The sequence below is a fragment of the Camelus bactrianus genome, chromosome 1 (assembly GCF_048773025.1).
Source record: "Camelus bactrianus isolate YW-2024 breed Bactrian camel chromosome 1, ASM4877302v1, whole genome shotgun sequence".
Lineage (NCBI taxonomy): Eukaryota > Metazoa > Chordata > Mammalia > Artiodactyla > Camelidae > Camelus > Camelus bactrianus.
In genome coordinates, this window is record NC_133539.1 from 113,538,962 (window position 1) to 113,555,422 (window position 16,461).

The window sequence follows — 16,461 nt, forward strand, 5'->3', positions numbered from 1 at the left end:
GTGGCCATTTTACTAAATGATGTGGTTCAGATTTTTATTGAATGTGCTATTAATGAAAAGCAACTGTTTTCTCCATTAAAACTCAAAAGAGTGTAGAAGCTGAAGGCAAAAAAGTTAATACATATGCAGTTTTTGGTATGCATATCATATTCCACAATTTAAAAAAGGAGGTAGAACGGAAGTAACTGTAAGAAGATGGGAAAATTGTGTCTAGTAACAACTAATAGCAGAATTCCTCTAAGGAAGGGAGCTGTGTTTATCTGGGGAAATGCTCTGACCAGTGCACTTGGAAGTAAAAAGATAAATCTCCAAGGGATCTGGGTGAGAGTGGAACTGTGTTGCTGGAGGCAAGGGGAGAGTTGGCCGTGACTCCAGGGAGAGGAGGAAGATAGAGACAGAAGACAGAGACAGAGACAGAGAGAGAGGCAGAAAGAGAGGGAATGAATGAAGGAATGAACAACAGTGGACAGAGGGCCAGAGAGATAGCAGAAGTGAAGTGACTCCTGTCTATGACTCCTGAGATCTTCATTAAAGAAGCTGAAATATTTGGTGCTAATAGATCTGTTCTAGAAAGAACCCACTTTTGACTCAGGCCACGGGGTGAAGCGGAGGCAGGTCAGATGCCCACAGGTAACTGAGATGGGTAGAGTGATGGTAGAAACCTTTCGGAATGTGGGCTCATGTTAAATTGGAAGATGGTAGGGGGTTGGCCTTATCAACAGATGCTGTATATTATGGTGGTTTAGAGTAGTTCGTCTCAAGTTTTAATGATCATGCAGTCAACTGGGAATCTTGTTAAAAGTGCCGATTCCGAATCAAGACGTCTAGGCAGGGTTTGAGACTCTGTGCTCCTAACAAAGCCCTGGGGTGCCCATGATGCTGGTCACGGACCACACCTTGAGTGGCAAAGTGGCTCCAGGACCAGGTTTCACAGGTTCAGCTCCTAGTTTTGCTACGTACTTACTGTGTGACTGTGAGGAAATTATTTCACCCTCTTTTGCCTGTTTTCTCAGCCATAAAATGAAGACAGTACCTCATAGGGTTGCTATAAAGATTAAATGAGTTAATATATGCAAAATGCCTAGAATAGTGAGTGTCTGGCAGATTAAGGAACTGTATTAATGTTAGCTTCAGCTGCAATTATAGTTATTATTATTTAGTAGTAATGTTATTATTACTTACTTACTTGGAAGTGGAATAAATCCTACTAAGAGTTGAGGATGTCTTAAAACTTGGTCCACTGCAGCAGTACAAACTTGGACTTTAATGTGAGACAAAGCCCACTACATTTTACATTTACCAGAGCTATTCGAGCAACAGTGTTTGACCCACTGGCCCTTTAAATAAAAGTTTACCCCATTGCTAATGTGCAAAAAAAAAAAAAAAAGAAATCAAGTTCCACTTCCATGACCTGGACCATTCACTCCCTTCTACTCTTGCAGTAAATTAGTTTAAATTCCAAAATCTGCTGAAAAGTTACCTATGCATGCATGCTAATTTTTTTCCTTAAAACTATAGACTATACAAGAGCGCATTTCATTAGGACTCAGAGCTGCATTGCATTTTGCAAATATCTCTATTTTATAGCAGTATTAGGTCATAAACACCTAGTTAGATGCCTATCTCACCCAACTCGGTCGAGCCTGGCTGGGGCAGAGGCTGGAATTATCTATCTTCTAACTCCTTACTCCCTCCCCGTAAGCACCTGGCCAGAGTTTGGCACATGGTTTGTGTGAAACACTCAATTAATATAGCGAGAAATCATCTGCCTGTAGTCAAGAGAGGCGGAAAAAATCATCCATTTAAAAAATCATATTTTTGTTTCATTTTGACTTTCACTCAGGCTACCTCATCATTTTTTTTAGAATTTAACTACACCAAGGAATTTATTATCAGCAACAAATACTTGGCAGTACACGTACTTACTTGGAATTGATAGACAATTGATGTGATGGAAGGATCCGTAAATTTCTGTGTTTGCTGTGAATATAAATTACTTTTTTCATACTTATCAGATATGGAATGAGAGAGATATGTTCCACTTTAAGCAAACTTCACATGGGAGCATTTGTATTTGCAGAGCAGATAAATTGAATAGCAAATATTTATTTAGCAAAATTCTTCTTTGCATAAGGATTCAAGATAGCTACTCTGTGTAACTAGTCACTGAATAAACTTGGATGGGTTTCACGCCCAGCATTATCAGCAGTACCGCTGGGGTGGAGAGGGGCTCGTTTGTAGAGAGATTCTGGGAATGAAGTAGCTAAATATACGTCTGACAGAACTACTAGGTAGTAAGTTGATCCACTACAAGATTCCGAAGTGGGTTGGTGGCAGACTCTCAGACTTAATTTCTAAATCCTCCTAGTTAGATAAATTTCCACAGCTGGTACTATGACTTCTAGAGTAATCTAGCAGAGGTCCTCAGGGGAATCTGCCCCTATTTATATCAGCTCTTGGTCTCTGGTCATGTAGATTATTGAATCCTGGAGATGGAAGATTTCCTGGCAATGCACTCCTTTGCTGCTCAAAGTGTGGTTATGGTCCATCCCACTGGGACCACCTGGGAGCTGGTTGGAGATGAAGAGGCTCAGGGTCCTCTCTAGACCTAGTAAATCGGAATCTGCACTTTAACAAGATACCCGGGGGATTCTTACACACAGAAAAATGGGAGAAAGCTGAGTCCCCCCTCAGTGCTCTTGCAACCCACGTGGCTAGTCACGTTGTGCGGTTGTTGTTGCTGCTGCCCTAAGAACATTTAAAAACGAAACAGAGTCATTACCAGCTCCTGTCTTGGCTAGGGGAGCAGTTGTCGTTATAAAGGGCAGAAATGCTGTTCCCGGGAAACAAAAAGAGAACAGGATCCAAAAAATATGCTTAGGAACTTCTGTTGCCTGGGGCCTGAGTTTGTTGGGACAAGGCAACTTGTTAAGGAAAACACAGTGGTAACTTTATCTGTGGGCCACTTAACGCTCATCCGAATGAATGGCATTATTTCGTGGAAATCTTAGACACCAATAGCATGACTTTTAAAAGATTTGGGGGGAGTAGGAAGTGGAGTGAATGGGAGACAAGTGGGCATGAACGCAATGCTCATAAGAAAAATGTACTTATGGCTAAATTCACTGATGAGTTCCATATCTGTACCTGGGAATGATCCATTAAATAGCACACAGACAGTGCTTGCATTGCAAAAGGTGGCAGAGTATTAGGAAAAAGAGATGGAGCTAAAGGCTTTGATCTTTTCTGTAATAGATTATATGCAAGACTATGTAATCAAATGAATGTGAGACTATACTGATATTTGTTCAGAAAATACAAACTCTTATAATAAGTGTCTTTCAGGGGGAAGGTATAGCTCAAATGGTAGAGTGCATGCCTAGTACGCACAAGGTACTGAGTTCAATCCCTAGTACCTCTTCTAGAAGTAAATAAACCTAATTACCTCCTCCCCCGCCAAAAAAAAAATTGTCTTTCGGTAGAATGTTCTAGATGAATCAAAACCTTGATAATAATGATAGAAGAGAAAAAACTGACAATAATATTCCTTTGTTCCTGGGCAACAGTATTTTGAAGCAGCTAGCTTTCAGCTCAAAAGGAAAAGCAGAGGCCAGATTCTGATGTCCCCAAGGTCTGAAGACCCAGAGCAGAAAGCTGCCTTCCTGGAGCTTCAGGCAAAAAAGGAGCTTCAACAGTTACTCTAAAAGACTTTACACACTTTAATTACCTCTAGGAGGGGTCGCAAGACAGAGGTGGGAGCTGGCCCTGGCCCAAGGCAAATACAATAAACTCTTTGTTATTTGGTGCATGTAGATTAGATTAGTAAAAAATGATACTTAACTCATTTACCTACTTTTCCCATGAACTTTTTAAAATCCTTTGTTTGAACCTTTGAAAACTATGGTTTTGATTTGAAAAGATAAAAGGGTTTAAGCTTCTAATATGGGTTTCCTTTCCTAGCTAAGTGATTAAGAGGACAAAGTGAAATTTATACCTATATCATTGTTTCTGTCTAAACCAGTATTTTATAAAAGCTCATTTTTTTCTCCAAATTCATCTCTAGTTTTTTACTTTATAAATATACTCTAAAATATATTCATAGTTGTAATTTCTCATAGACTTCTGAGATTTTTTTCCCTGCCCCTATGCTGTAACCCAGTTTTGTCCACTAAAAATATGTCCCGCATGCAAGCACATATGGAATTTAAATTTTTCTAGTAGCCACACCAAAAAAGAAGAACAAGTGAAATGTATTTTAATATTACATTTTATACAATTCAATAGCCAAAATAGCATTCCAACAAGGAACAAATCTAAAAATCAAGTCACACAAAGACAAATATCATATGATATCACTTATATGTGGAGTCTGAAAAAAATGATACAAATGAATTTATTTACAAAACAGAAATAGACACACAGACATAGAAAACAAACTTATGGTTACCAAAGGAGAAAATAGGTTGGAGGGAGGGATAAATTAGGAGCTTGAGATTAACATATACACACTACTATATATAAAAGAGATAAACAACAAGGTCCTACTGTATAGCACAGGGAGCTATATTCAATATCTTGTAATAACCTATAATGGAAAAGAATCTGAAAAGTATATATAACTGAATCACTTTGCTATACACCTGAAACTAACACAACATTGTAAATTAACTATACTTCAATTTTAGAAATAAAATCATAAAAATTTTAAAAATCATTGATATATTTTACATTCTCTTTTTCATGCAAAGTCTTTGGAATCCTGTGTATATTGTACACTGACAGCACTTCTCACTTCAAACCAGCCACATGTCAAGTGCTCAACAGCCACATGTGGCTAGTGGCTTAGGAGAACCTGATGACAACTATGGTCTTCTTCCAGAAAAATTCACACCAGCACACATTCCCCATAAACTTTCAGGGGACTCATGAACTCCTTGAAGCTACCGTGGACCTCCTGTCATAAAATAAACCCAAACTGCCATAATTCCATCACTAATCTCATAATTTTACTTAATGTTGACCTTTGAGGGTTACATAAATTATTTAAAAAGAAAATTTTAAATCATTTCTGTAGACAAAAACTGTGCCATTTGCCAAAAGTAAAAGTTATCTGTAAAAAATATTTAACTATTAATTTGCTTTGATTGTTCATCCATAGACCTACCTCCTAAATTCATCTTTCCTATCACTCTTTGGGACACACTACTTAGGGGTATGAAGACCGGATGGAGAACACTTGCTCTAAAGCTTGCTCTGGGAGGGTGCAGGGATGAAACAGAGCACACTACTGGATTATTATAGTAACGTAACTGATTGAGCTGTTAAGTCTGTGCAGTGCATAAGGGTTGGCAGCATAAAATTGGGCAGAGTCACTCTCTTTGGCATGGTTCATGGACAATAGAATTGTGATTTTTTTTGCCTCTGCTGATGAATTTTCTTCCCTGACTCTATTTGCCAGGAGGTAGATCTTAAACTCGGTCTTCCTGGGAGAAATAGGGCTGGAAATGTGGGGATGAAGGAAGGAGACCCGGGGGGGATGGCTCAGATGAGTCTGCTCTAGGCCTTCAATCCATGGGCTTTTCCTCTCACCATCTTTGCTGGCTTCCCGCATCACAGTCCATTTGGTGAGGCCAGGTGGACAGATGGAAGAAGCAGCCAGTAACTGGCCACTTGACCTCCTGCAGCACAGACCTCAAGCCCAGGCTACAAATTCAACTGTCAGCAAAAGCTGGGCAGGTGACTTAAATGAGTCATTTCTCAAGGAACTGGAAATTTGAACTTTTGAGTGAAATGCCCTGTTTTTCCAAATGTTGACTCATTTATTATTATTATTACTGTTATTATTATTTTATTTAACACTCGATACACCAATCAGAACACTTATGCAGGGTGGACTAGGTCAACAAGATGCCAGTTAAGTCTTCAGCCAGAACACCAGCTTCTTCGTCAGGAACTGCCTTTGTGCATTTTGTTGACCTCACAATGAAGTGGGTGCTGTGATGCCTTTAGGGCTTCAGTACAAGGGACAGCTCTGCACCCAAGGACCTGTCCTGCCCCAAATGCTGAAACACCCCAGTTGAGAAATGCTAAAAAAAAAAAAAGTGGGAATTCTCTAGTTCACCACATGGTGTCAAGTTCAACTCGGGGTTGGGGCCAAGACCCTGTTTGGTAATGAGGAGAAAATGAGTTTTCCTGGGGCACGTATTTCTATTTGGTCGGACAGGTAGGCAGACATAGCAGGTGTCAAGGACTGCAGGTTGTTGACCACTTTTGGCTCATCTCACATCCTTGCAAATCTTTGCAAAAAGACTTTAGAGAAAGGCTTTATTTCCCCTTTTTGGGGATTTAGCATGCTTACACTCTCCAGAGAGTTGTAACTTTTCTGTTTAAAATGACTTTCACACGGTGTTCCCCCAAGGAAATGACATGATTGAAGGTTTATGTTTGAGAAAAGGTCCCTGCTGCAAAAATCCCATTATAGAGAGTTCAGCTGAACTCTTCATTTACTCGTCTCCCGAAAGGAGTTATGCTCCAGGTACCATCTCCTGGGAAAGACACAGCCTCACTCTCCCTTGTTTGAACAAATTGAATTCACCCCAGTTCTCTGTTCCACAGCCACTCCAGTTCAGCCGAGGTGTTTGTTAGGGTTTGTTCAGTGATGATCTCTTTCCCTGAACCAAAGAGGGTCCATCCAATCCATTGTCTGAGATTGTATGAATGACAGAGTGTTTTTGTCCCTTAACATTCATTTAGGCTTCTGGTGAGCTGTCATCGATATGTCAATCCACTTACAACTTTTTAGTGAGATATCAATGCATATACTAATAATGTATGTAGACTTGATGAGTTTTTAAATAGATGTTCACCCATGTAACCACCACTCAGAAGGGAACACAGATCATTTCCACGCCCCAGAATGTTCTCTCATGCCTCCCTTGCTCCCCCATCAGTACATGACTCTTACCTCAGGGTTTACTACTGTTCTGATTTCCATCAGCATTGATTCATTTTTTTACCTATTCCACTTCAACTTCTTATACATGAAATTACATAAACACTCTTTTGTATTTGACACTTTTTGCTGAATTGAGACATTCACACATATTGTTCTGGGTATCAATATGTTATTCTTTTTTATTGCTGAGTAGCATTGGTTATGTGAATATACTACAATTTTTTAATTCATTCTCGAGTTGGTAGGCATTTGGGTTGTTTCCAGTTTTGATGAGCATATGTATTTCTCTTGGATAATACCCAGGAGTAGAAATGCTAGGTCGTAGGGTAGGTGCATATTTACTAGGAACTTCCCAACAACTTCCCAAGGTGGTTGTATAGACTGGTTGTACCACCAGCAGCACATAAGATTTCTAGTTGCTCCATAGCCTCTCCAACACTTGGTAATGTCAGTCTTTTTAATTTAGTAATTCTGATGGGTGTCTAATGGTGTCTCATTGTGGCTTTAAGGTGCATTTTCACCTAAAACAAATGAGTCATAAAAAGTATTGAAGTTCGTGATGAAGCTTTTAAATTCTTAGCTCCATCTACCACCCATGTTATAGTTATTAACCCTTTTCAGGAATCCTAACTATTTCTCTTTCCTGAGAGACACGATGCCGAACTGTGCATCATTCCAACTTTGTCCAATGTAGAAATCCCTCAGCCTCACCCCTTGTGTGGTATCCCCAGGATACAGCCCTGATCAATAGTGCCCAGTGGACACCCCACATTGCTGCCATATGCACCAGGCAATGAGTTTGCCCCGAAAGACACAGGGCAGTCTGCCTGTTCCATAAGTACCCAACGAACCATTATGGAGCACTGACTTTATTCCGAGAGCTATGCTGAGCTTTGAGGAAGCAATGGGGAGGGACCTCAGTACAGTCCCTCTCTTGAACGTCTCACAGTCTAGTGAGGGAGAGAACAAGTGAGCAGACTAGTGTCATGAGGAATGAGTGCTTTGAGACATGTGTCTGTTCAAGGATCTTGAAGCCCAGAGTAAAGGTGCTTGAAAAGAGCAAAGTCTTCCCAGGAAGAGTGAGAACCCAAGTGAGTGTTTCAGAAAGCAGACGGAGGGTATCCCAGGCCAGGTACCTACAATGCAAAGGCGTGGAGGTGAGCCTCTGTCTGGGTCCCCAGGATTGTCAGTGCAGCTAGAGTGTAAGGCTTGTGTGGAAGGACATTGGCAGGAGATGCAGCCAAGACCATGGAGGGTGTACTTAGGTGAAGATATATTTTGCAGAATTTCATCCCAGAGACTCTCCTTCTCAGTTTACGTACAAGCAAAAATGCTTCCCTTTGGCTGTTGTCTCTGAGTTGGGACTTCCACTCATCTTTTGAAGTTAAATTGCATGATGTTTGACTTGTTTCAAACTTCTTACCTGGACCCGAACACATTTTCTGTTAAACAGTTTGCAACGAATGTCTGCGTTCTCATATGTGATAGCCTAACTATTGTATTTTCTCCACTGGTAGTCTTTTGTTTTTGTTTTTGTTTTTGTTTTTGGATGTGCCTTCCAGACCCAACTCCCCAGCCCGTGCAAGAGCCCTGAGTGTGGCATATGCCCACTTTTAGTTTTCCTGCGGACTGGAATTTTATTCTAGGGGTTAACATCTGTCTTTTTGTTTGAGGGAGTGAGACATTTACATTCCTAATCAAGGATCTTCTCATCCAAACGAAGTCAGTCCTGATAACGTCCAAAACCTTCTCGGTCAAGCACAGCCGAGGAGCACGTAGGGTATCAGAATCACCTCCGCTGTATTTAACAAACTCTCATGTAACATGTATGCCCTCCCGCGTTCCAGGCGGTATCCTCTACATGACACACAGCAGCTCATTTAATCCTCACCACCACGCCAGAGCCGGAGCGTAGTATCTCCACCCACAGATGGGAACTGAGGCAGTAAGAGGTTTGGTGACGCGCTCAAGTCACAGGCGGGATTCGAACCCGCACATTCGTTCTGGTGACCACCGTGCGGCGGCTTCTTCCGCGTGACATAGCGAGGAGAAGCTCAAAGAAACAAAGTTCATTCAGCAAACATTTGTTGAGCAACTGCCGGGTGGGTGAGTCAGCAGCACCTTTGCCCCAGGAACTCTTAACCTATTTGAGGAAACAAGGGGAAATAAAAAAAACAGTTTGCCATGCAGTGTTAACTCCAGGAGGAGGGAGGCAGTAACGAAGCCTGGGGAAGGGAGCGGGAGGGCTTGGGTCTCAAACACAGGCTCGGCTCCCGTGTGAAGGTGTGAACAGGAGGGGCAGCTGTCCGAGGCCCGAGAGGGGAAGGTGTCTGGAGGGGTCAGGTGTGCCGGGGGTGGGGGGCGTTAAGGAGCACGGGCTCCCGAGGCGCTGCGGGCGGGGCTGGCGGAGGAGCTGCAGTGGGGGCGGGGGCGGAGGGTCCCGTTTGCAGACCGGAGAGCTGGGCTTCATCTGGTACCCACTGGGACGCCACTGCGGTGTTGCATAGAGAAGAGAGCTGACGGAGACTTGTCACTGCTGTAACCCAGCATAGGAAGAAAGCTAGCCGTTCGGGGCATCTGGAATCTAGGAAGATGGTGTAGGTGGAGAAGTTGACAATAAATTATGGCATGTGAACTATAAACATGCAGAGAGGGGACATGAGAGGGGAGGGGACAGGTGAGAGCAAGGGAGGGGAGGAGGAAGAAAGGAAGAGAGAGAGAGAGAGTGATGTTTGCCAAAAGGAAGGGAGGAGGGGGGAAAGAAGGGGAAAGCACGGAAGAAAGGGAAAAAACAGAAAACATGTCAGTACCTTTAAAGTATTTCATGGTATTTGTCATTCTCTTTCTGCCTTACTTCAGATATTGTAATAGCCTATGATGAAAAAGAATATATATAAAAAGATACACATTTTATTTACAAACCAGAGATAGAGTCACAGACATAGAAAACAAACTGTGGTCAGGGTAGGGGGAGGCAGTGAGGGATAGATCAGGAGTTTGGGATTAACAGATACACATTACCATGTATAAAATAGGCAAACAACAAGGACCTACTGTATAGCACAGGGAACTACATTCAACTTCTTGTAATGAGCTCTAATGGAAAGAATCTGAAAATATATATATGTGTATGTATGTATACGTGTAACTAAATTGCTTTGCTGTACACCTGAAACTAACATTGTAAATCAACTACACTTCAATAAAAATAAGAATTTAAAAATTATATATATATATATATATGCATAATTGAACACCAGAAAATAACACAACATTGTAAATCAACTATACTTCAATTCAAATAATAATAATAATAATAATAATAATAATAATAATAATATCTCATGGTAAAATGTTAGTGGCAAAGTCCACATACGGTTGAGGCTTTTGGAAGAATTTTCTCGGCCGGCTTTTGTTTTGGTGGCTCCCTGGCAGTTGCTGTCATGGCTCTGTGATAGCCCATGGAGATTCCTTCTATCCACAGATAATTTGTCAGGCTTATGTAAGACTTCATTTAAGGGGCATTGCCTTGGCATGCAGACAGCTTCTAGACTTTACACACCAGCAGAAACATGTTCTCTGAAGAGTGCAAGAAAGCAAATTAAATTCATTGCTCAGCACCCCAGCAGCAAACAAGTGCAGCAGTATGGGACATTTTCAGAATAATGCTTTTCATTTTTTTTAAAGAAAAAAAAGGTCATTGGAAATTCAGCCTCACAAGCCTGAATCTCGATGGCTTCCAACCCAAGGAAGCCTCAGATATTCGGGAATCACAAGCCTTATTTCGAACCACATTTTTCTTGTCCCCTTTGCCAGGTAAAAGCAGCATCATTAGTGGATTAGCAGTCCTGCTGATCAGGCTGCGCCGGCTGGCGGTGGATTGGAGTGGGGAGGGGGGTAGAGGGTCTCATGGTCACAGCAGCGGCCCAGGGACGTGGATAAGGTAGCATGTCAGGTGTTAGCTGTCCAGGCAGCCTCCTGGTGTTATAGGAGTCTCATTTCACCCGGGGCTTAGGTTACCACAAGCCTTGCTCATCTTCCTCTGCAAGCCTGGCTCCTGGTAGCAGGATGGAGGCATGGTGTGGAATCCCAGGTGCGGAGAACAGCCCCAAGTCATGAGCTGTCTGTCCGGGGGGAGTGTTATGTGGCAAAACCCATGCAGTCATGACGCCAGCTCAGCGTCGGTCGGCACTGGCATCTGAGATGCATTTCAAGGGCGTCTAATTGGGATCTCTCAGCCACATAAGTGTGGGATGTGGCTGTGGGTTCTGAGCAGTTTATCTGCTTAGAAAGCCTTCCTTCCTCCTGGCTTGGGAGCAGAGTAGGAGCAGATTATGCCGAGGGTGTGGAAATGTCAGCAGGTCCTGACAGCCGGTAGAAGAGCAGGGTAAGTGTCACCGTGACGCCCTCCGTGTGGATGCTGAAGAGGGTTTTGTTTCCATTCCTATGTGTGGGTCAAGGCTTGTCCATCTTCAGGGTGTGGGCTTCCAGTGGCCAACTTAGCTGAAAAGTCTAATATATCATTGCTAAGGGTGAGATTCCACAAATGTGCTTTTCCAAGATTTCTCATTTCTCTTGAAGTTAAAAGACAAGGCAAAGAAAATATAAGCCCTGGATTTCAGGCTTTCTTGGTGGAGGATTGACGGGTAAAGAGGTTAATAAAAGGATATAGATTATACTGCTGTGTTTTCTAAACATTAAAAATTTTAAGGAGATTTGTAAAAGAAAAATGATCTTAACTAGAAGATTGAATGCATGTGTGAATGCACAGTTGTAGTCAGTTTCTAGGGCCATACTTGGAGGGGCACTGAGTTCCCCCAAGTGGCATATCTGAGGGAACAGAGAGTGGTCCAGGGAAGGTGCGGCTTTGGAGATGCTCCATGTTCCACAGGAAAGGTGGGAAGGCCTGGGGGTGTTCAGTCTGGAAAGAAAGGGCTGCAGAAGGGATCACAGCTGTTTTGGGTAGAAGGAGGACGACCAGAGTGAGGAGACTGCCTCTTCTCTCTTCCCCGAGGAAAAGGGTTTTATCCTTTGGGGAAGGGAAGGACAGACCTCTTTGACAATCTGATTTAAAAAAAAAAAAAAAAAAAACACGTAGGCTTTCTTCCCAGAAAGTGCACTTAGATAAACACAAAACTGGCACCTAATATTGAGGATTTCCTGGAACCTTATGAAAGAACTCCCATTTCCAACAGTAGGACTGACAGTGAATGGAAATTTCAGGATTTGGTTTGATATAAGAAAGAATCCTTAGAGAGTCTGGCAGGTGCTGCAGTGGAACCAGGCTCTTCATCAGGGGATTTACTCCACCCCTGGAATCTGCGTGAATGATCGGGGGAGCTTCAGACTCACCAAGACCGGGGCCTGGATACAGGCGGTGCTGCTTTTAGATGTGGATCCTCAGACAAATTATTTATTCTGCTAACTATCCCTTCACTCCACTGGGAAGTGCAGGTCACAGCTGCCTCGGGGTGGTTGGGATCATTCAGTGACAAAGGGTATATAAGATGCTTGTCCCAGTACTAGAGTGGATGCTGAGCCAAAAAGAACTTTTCTAAGTAATTCTCAAAGATTATGAGTTGAAAGAAAGAGCAGGAGAAAGCTTAATTCCTTCCTGTGCATACGTTCTTCATAATTATGTTCCTTCTTCACTGTTAAGAATACGCGGGACCGCATTCTCGCTTTGTGTGGGAAGTAACCAGAAATGTCTAGCTCCAAACATGTACCAGATTTATATTTTTTTAAAAAAAACTTTTCAGATGAATTGAAAGGTGGTATTATGGTATCTTCAAATTAAAAAAAAAAAAAAAAGAAAGCACTCTAACCCAAGTGTGAATGAACGTTGTAGAAAATGAAAGGTACTTGAGGTATTTCAAAGAGTTTTCAATAAGAAACTTATCCTGAATTTCTATTTCATAGAAGAGGAAATGAGGTTGCAATTTTAGGTAACACTTAATAATGGGAAAGAAAAGCAACTGTACATCGGGTGAAAAGTGATAATACTAAACCATCACAGAGTCTGTCATAGCTGTTAAATGCCTATCTTTGAGATTCTAGAAAAGAACAGAGTTTTTTCAAAGCGCTTTGGTAATGGGCATCTTAAAACATCCAGTGGGGTGTGAACGAGAGGATAGGAACATTTAGTCCCATGGGAGGCAGGATATTCTTAGCAGCTGGCGGCTCCAGGGAACTGGTCCAGAGTATTTGCTGCGATGTGAATCATGTTTAATTCACCAAGGAGCAAATTGGTGTGGTGCACCTGCTACATCCAGAGCTCTGTTCCTGGTGCTGCTGGATGGGATGGCGGAGCTGTCCCTCACCTACAAGGACCATAGGCCAGGCTGGGAGTTCAGCACACGCTCCTGCAGGGGTGAGTGGTACAGGCAAGGATTCCCCAAGTCGCTGAGAGGAGAGAGGGAAGGTTGTATTTGAAGTCGATGGCATCTTTCATGGAGGAGGTGAGAACTGAGCTGGGTCTTGGAAACTCGTAGGAGTTTCTGCCTTTCGATCTCAGTGTGTGGCAGCATCATTCATCTGGGTGTTCAGTCCAAACACCTAGAAGTCATCCTTGCTTTCTCTCCTTGTTTTCTCTTTCCCTCACCCCTACGTCCAAACTCTCAGCAACTCCTGCGTCTTCTACCTCCAGAATGTATCTGGAGCCTGCATGCTCTCACCATCTCCACTGCTATCACCCGGAACCAGGCCACCATCATCCCCCTGAAACGCATCAGTAGCCTCTTAACTCAACTCGCTCCTTCCACTTTGGGGCCCATCCTCAAACCCGTTTTCCGTAAAGCAGGCAGAGTGATCAAGTCGCCCCTGCGATTTGAACTCTTTGGAGTTTTCCCACTGAGCTAGAAAATGAGGTCTTCGCTCCTCACCACAGCCTGTGAGGCCCAGCCTCACAGATCCCGCCCCCATCCCTCTCCCCTTAGCTCACCGTGGTCCAGCCACACTGCCTTCTGCGATGCTGTGATCCAGTTAGACGTACAACAGAGAAAAAAGCATGTGCAAGTGACTGAAGGCCCTAAAAAGAGATCAGCTCACAATCCACAAGAAAGCTTCATTTAGTCATGATTTGGCCACACAAACGTGGGCATAGATGTAGGAAATGTCAGCGTGGTTTGATTTCAGGGACCCCCGGGGAAGGCTCCTTGTGTATTTTAGAATTTACCTCCCACGCCAGCTTCATGAAATGCTTTCCCAGGATAATATATTTTATTAAATCCCCACCAAAAAGTACGGCCAGTGTTTACTGTGTGCCAAGTCCTGGAGCTGCAATGCTATAAGATAAGGAGATGTGGAGACCGACCTTTCAGGCTACCAGGGGGCGCAGACGATGACAACAGAAAATAATCACAATGAGGAGTTTTACAAGATGCCCTGAGAACCCAAGGTGGGGGCTGCCTAACTCTGACTTGGGAGGGCAAGGAAAGCTTCCCAGGGAAAAAGCCATGTTAGCTGAGGCTGGACACAGTGGATGTGGGACAGAGGGCAGAGGCAAGGGAGCGATATTCTTGGCAGGGGAAACAGCACATGAGAAAGGACTTAGGGATGGCATCGCATGTTCATGGAAACCAGAAAAATTCTTGATGGTGGTGCCATGATAAGAAGGAGGAGGAGAGGAGGGAGGGGAACCAGATATGAGGGGGAAGCGGTGGCCTGCGGACCCAGAGCCTTCCAAGTCACCCTCAGTTCTTCCTCCCTGTCAGTGGCAAATGAAAGGTTTCAAGCAGCGGGGTGACATCCCCTGATGTGTGTTTTAGAGAGCTCCCTCTGACTAGAGCATGAAGAGAGGGGCAAATGAGAGGTTAGCAGGGTAACCAGAAGGCTGTTCTGTAATCGAGAAGAGAGATGATGGTGGTGTGAAGCAACAGAGAGGTAAGAAGAACTGAGAAAAGTTCAGAAGAGAGATGTAGAAAGGATCATCTGAAAGACTTGGAGATAATCTCCAGGAGCAAAAAGGATGTTTCCCCGTGTTTCCACCATGGGCACCCTCTCCCAGGGCACTGCTGGCTAAGATGGGCTCAGGTGTGAAAGGAGACTCGGGAGAAGATGGGGAGAAGTCACACTAGAGAGTAGATACCTTTCTTCTTTTTTTTTTTTTTTTAATGTGTGAGCATGTTTTCTTTGCTATGTGGGCTCTGTAAATTCTGAAAATAGATGGTGGGAAGTCTATGAAAGGTGGAGAGAAGCGACGAGAATTTTCCTCAGAGAATCATTGCCTCCTCCTTAATGTTGCTTAAGCCCTGGCCGAGACACCAAGCAATTCTTCTGTCATCAATAAACAATATTAAAGAGAAAGACTGAGTCGGCTACATAACAGCAGGGTTCTTTCCAACGCCATTATTCTGTGACACCTGTGTTGATACTTTCCACCATCAAGGTGCGTCGGGAATCTTACCTGCTTTGGACAAGGTGATTGCAGCCCCCTGGGGGATAAAAGTGTTTCCTCATCCCCTTTGGCTTCACATCCCTCTTTGGCCCTACTCAGGTCTCATTTACATTTTGGATGAGTAAATGTCTGGACTGTCAGGTGTTTTATAAGCTTCACGGACATGTGAATGTGAGAGAGGCAGACAGACACAGAGGAAGATGACAGTAGGTACCTTCCTGAGACTCCATCCAATTACTTTAATTTCTGTGACATCATCCCACTTTAGTTGAAGCCTTCTGAAATGAGTAGCTCTTGTTTTACCTGTTATTTAAACTCGTATTAAATGTGTTTCCGTGAGAAAGCGAGTTCCTGTACAGCTAGGTTTCTCATCCTCAGCATTATGGATACTTGGGGCCGGATAATTCTTTGCTGCTGGGGGCTGTCTCGTGCATTGTAAGATAGTTAGCAGCATCCTGGCTTCACTTCCTCGATGCCAGTAGAGACCCAATCATGACAATCAAACGTGTCTTCAGACATCGCCACATGTCCACGGAGGTGGGGACCAAATTGCCCCAGTTGAGAATCATTGTTCAGGGCAGTGTTTCTCAAAACATTGTGCTCAGACCAGAGCATCAACATCATGTGAAAACCTATTATAAATGCAGATTTCTGGGAGAAAGAGACTCTAGGTGCGGGGCTAGTCACCTGCGTTTAAGAAGCAGGCCAGGTGATACTGAGAGACGCTGAAGTTTGAAAAGCACTGCTCTAGAGCAAACGAATGTTCACTAAAGTTTCACCAGAAATAGTTATTTACATTAAAAAAAATTTTTGGATGAGGGAAGATCTCTCTTCCATTTTGCTTTCCCTTTTGAGAAAGGAAGTGAAAGGACATTATTTCATTTCTATTTCATTTCTGCAAAGATTGTTGATACATAGTTCTCTATCATGGAAAATTCTTACAGAAACCAACAATTTTTAAATAACATGAAAAGTTTGTTACTCTGGAACGGAATTCTTTTTTCCTTAGTTACCAAAGATCGAACAATAGTAGCGTGATTGGGTATCAGATTGACAAAGAGAGATTTTAAATAGGCACATGGAAAAACTTTCTGCAGGTAGACTAGAAACG

General features: G+C 43.0%; 1 protein-coding gene and 1 long non-coding RNA gene across 23 annotated transcripts in view; one reads left to right on the plus strand and one right to left on the minus strand.

The window, feature by feature from the left end:
• Positions 1–16,461, plus strand: part of THRB (thyroid hormone receptor beta) — a 383,076-nt gene that overhangs the window by 173,963 nt on the left and 192,652 nt on the right. The window lies entirely within an intron of this gene.
• LOC123614753 (uncharacterized) lies at positions 8,515–10,430 on the minus strand. Its single transcript, XR_006722222.2, has 3 exons — positions 10,332–10,430; positions 9,766–9,827; positions 8,515–9,539 (listed from the first exon to the last, which is right to left on the minus strand). It is a non-coding gene; the product is annotated as an uncharacterized LOC123614753 (long non-coding RNA).